The following is a 3936-nucleotide window of genomic DNA, read 5'->3' as shown; positions in this document are numbered from 1 at the left end:
TTGTGATCACTCACAACCTCAAAAGCAGCTACGTCCATTGAGTTGGTATGTCTGGACCGTCTGGACGCTTGGATCGCTTGATGGGGGACGCTAGAAATAGTTGGCATTCACTGTACCAATATCCGGTAGACTTTTTGCATTTAGAAGGAAACTTGAATTAGATTCAGACGACAGTTTTTGTTCTTTTCCACTGAGCGGTGGTAATGGCGGTCTGTCCGGATTGGTGCTGAGCAGCTGAGCGGCGGGGACTTGTGCGATCTGTTGCGGGACCTTCTGGTTTTGAGGGACGGCTGATTGAACTTGTTCCCGGCTGCTGTTATTTCCACCAGCCGTGGCCACCGCTGAGGCTGCTATTATCGGTACTGCCAGACCGCGTCTGCTGCTGTTCGTAGCCTTGGTGCTACCTCCGACTCCGTCACTCAAGGTCGAGGTTTAACCGCTACTTCTGGCACTACTTTCCGGGCTTCCACTGCTACTTCCACCGAAAACATTGCTTCTCTGTCCAATCGCGGCACTGCTCGTGGCCGTACAGGTTGCGGTGGTTGCGAACGATTTACCGATTCCACCGAGCACGAGAAATTATGCGTTCAGCTCACTGATTTGGTTGTTTGCAGTTTGGATGACAATCGCTGGCACCGACGTGCCGAGGCCGCTGTCGCTAACGTCGACTTGGGCCCCGCAACCCTAAAACTGTTCAGACTCGAGAATGACTACTGCAGGTCCAGTTTTTTCTGCTCGGACGTTGGAATCCCTGACTAAAAAAATACCAAAATCAACGCACTGAACCAAACATACGAAGCGTTCATCCACCACCGGATTACCTCTTTCGGCTAAGAGTTCTCTGGCGAGATAGGCCCCACATGTGATCCCATACTCAGAAAAAAAAAACGGTGCCGCTGACCACCACTACTGCAAAAGATCGCTCGAATCGTCGGATTTGGAATCTGCTTCGGCTCGTTGACTCTTTCGCAACCGGAGTGAGTGGCACGGCCTCAAACTAAACCACCTCTCAAACCTTGTCCAGGATCTGGTCCACCAGCCGCCGTCTTTCTCCTTCATGGCGGGCTTTTGTTTGTCCTTCTTGCTGCAGAACCCATGGCCAAGTTTTACACAGCCGGCGGGATTCCGGGAGATTGGTTCTGGCAATCCGGTAGAAAATTCGTCCTGCAACAGCCACGTGTTTATGTTGTTTTGTTTTGCTCTTCCACTGCTCGAATTGATTTCAGCAAGACCTGTCAATTGGTTGCTGTCAAACTCATTCGAGCAGAGGACAGCTGAAATCGCGCGATTTTTCTACATCGCGCTCTCATCGCGATGAAATCGTGCCTGATCGCGCTGAATCTTGGCAATCGTGGCAGATCGCGTCCATCGAAGGTCATCGCAGTTGAATCGCGAGAGGGAGTGTCATCCTCCTCGAGTAAAATTAATGAATGTATTTTAAATCGAGTGAAAAAGTGCAATTTACAGTAAAAATACATCTAAAAATAGATAAAAATAAAACAAACATCTATTTTTCACTGCAACATAATCTAAAAACCCGAAATGACATCACACGACAAAGGCACGACATCCTAAATAACAAAACCGTGCGACGTCAGTCGAATGTCATACGACAATGTCGTACAATTTCGATCATCGATCGCACGACAAATACGACATTTTGGTGCAAAAACGTATGACATTCGCGCGAAAGTCGTACGTCGTACGGTTGCACGGACGACAAACGACGAAAGTCTGACGGACTTTTCAGTCAGGGATTACCAAACCGTTTTATCAACGACCGGTGTGGGAAGGGTGACTAAACTAAAAAGGTAGCGCTGTGGGCGAGGCTGTGGGTGAACAAAATATCCCAAGTAACCATCCAGCATTAATATAAATCATAAATTAGCTGTTCATCAGCATTCTCTAGCTAGTTAGTTATAAAACAGCTAAGATCAGAACAAATCAGCTCTAAAACAATTGCTTTAGGCTTTGCTGAAATGCAGCTGAATTAATGCTGCTCCTAGCAACACTGCTGGATTTTTCCCCATTAACTGGCAACACAGTAGAGGTGTGAAGAGAGAGAATGAAGCAAACGAAAATAAACACATGTCTTACTCGCTCATCCCTTCAACTAGAACAACCATCACAAACCTGCGGAGAAAATATCCGCTGTCAGTTGGTGGCTGAGATCCATCGTGATTTCATGCTTTAGCAGGTGCTGTCGATTTTTTCAGTCCTTATCGAATTTTTTCGAAAGAGCTGAATAAACAAAATAAGGACTAATGTTGCGATTATTATAACAGAGAATCGCTTCTTTTGAAAAATGAAGGTTGGCCTAAAGGTTGACATTTTTCGGGCCTCTTCGGTGCCTAAAGAATCTTCAGAATTCACCGTGGGTACTGGGGTACTGGTCATAAAGGAGGAACCTGCCCCAGCAGAGTCTGACGGAGCATATTCTACGAAGTTATTTTAGGTATCATGCAAAGTACAAGCATTGGTAGGTTTAAAAACAGCTGCGGTAAGCCAACTCCAAATAGGGCGAATGGATTAAGGCGCAGAAATTTCATCACATCGGCGGCAAACTCAAGCATCAACCCTGTTTGAAAAATGTCGCACGTCGTACGAGTTGTCGCACGGTTTTGATTTTACCGTTTCGATATCGATTGGTCGAAAGGACGACAAACGTACGACAAACACTCGACATGCCCGACGTTGTTTTTCCATCGATTTACCTTCAATTCGACGTCGATTATCGTCGACGCAAACAGTTTGACAGTTCTCTTCAGTTGAACTTGTTCGGACTTGATTGCAACCGAGTCGAACAAATTGTTGTTGGTTTTAGGCTTTGGGAGGATTTTGGCCAGTTTAAAGGTAAGTTGTGTTCTAGATTGAATTACTTTTTCTGCCGGAAAGTTCCGGCCGGAGTGGGGACAACCGAATCAAATTGTCTTGTATTCCAGATTGCGGTCTTCGTGGCGGTATAGGAGGAAGAGGAGGACGGGAAATATGGATTACTCGGCGAGCCATTCCGGAAGACGGGACGGGAAGGAACCAGTTTGCGATCGAGGAAGCCGTTAGTGTTTGGTGTTTTACTTTCCGCGGGAGGTTGCCTCCATATCTAATGGAACTGGTGAGTCATGTTTTAGAAACGATGGAGGAGGTGTGTTGGGAGTGCGATTGGACGATCGAAATTAAAAATTAGATGAACATCACAAATTCTTAACTTTTAATCCAATAATGCTTAAAAAAACTTCAACGCTGATTTGATTTGATAATTGTAAAATTAAATTATAAAGTTTTTCATTCTTAATTTAAAATTCTAGCATTCCAGAACTTAAGAATGCAAGAAATTGAAAATTTTAAATTCATTTAATTTCTTGATATTGTGCAAATTGTTAATATTCTTAAATTATACAATTCATTAATTTAAAATTCTCAAAGTCTTCAAATATTAAAAAAAATTAAACTCTAAAATTTTAAATTCATTTAATTTCTTGATATTGTGCAAATTGTTAATATTCTTAAATTATACAATTCATTAATTTAAAATTCTCAAAGTCTTCAAATATTAAAAAAAATTAAACTCTAAAATATGAAAATTTTAAAATTGACAATAATTTAAATATTGAAATTCCCTAATTCTTAAATACAAAATTTTTCAATTCATAAATCGAGTCATAAATACTAAAAATCTAACATTATAAAGTTCATAAATTCCCAAAACGTTAGTCGCGCGAGTTGAAATTTTGAATTCTAAAATTCTAAAAATTATATGTTCTAAAATTCCAAAATTGTAAATTCTAAAAATGCTAAAATTCAAATAATTTATATTTTTAAATAAAAATTATCAAAAATTCTATTTGTTATAAATTCTACGCATTTTAAAAATTAGTAAGTTTCTTAAAATTCTAAAAATTAAAAAAATCTCTTTTTTGCACATCTTAAATTTTGATA

Source organism: Culex quinquefasciatus, chromosome 3 (genome assembly GCF_015732765.1).
Source record: "Culex quinquefasciatus strain JHB chromosome 3, VPISU_Cqui_1.0_pri_paternal, whole genome shotgun sequence".
NCBI lineage: Eukaryota > Metazoa > Arthropoda > Insecta > Diptera > Culicidae > Culex > Culex quinquefasciatus.
Note: the sequence above shows the minus strand (reverse complement) of the source record.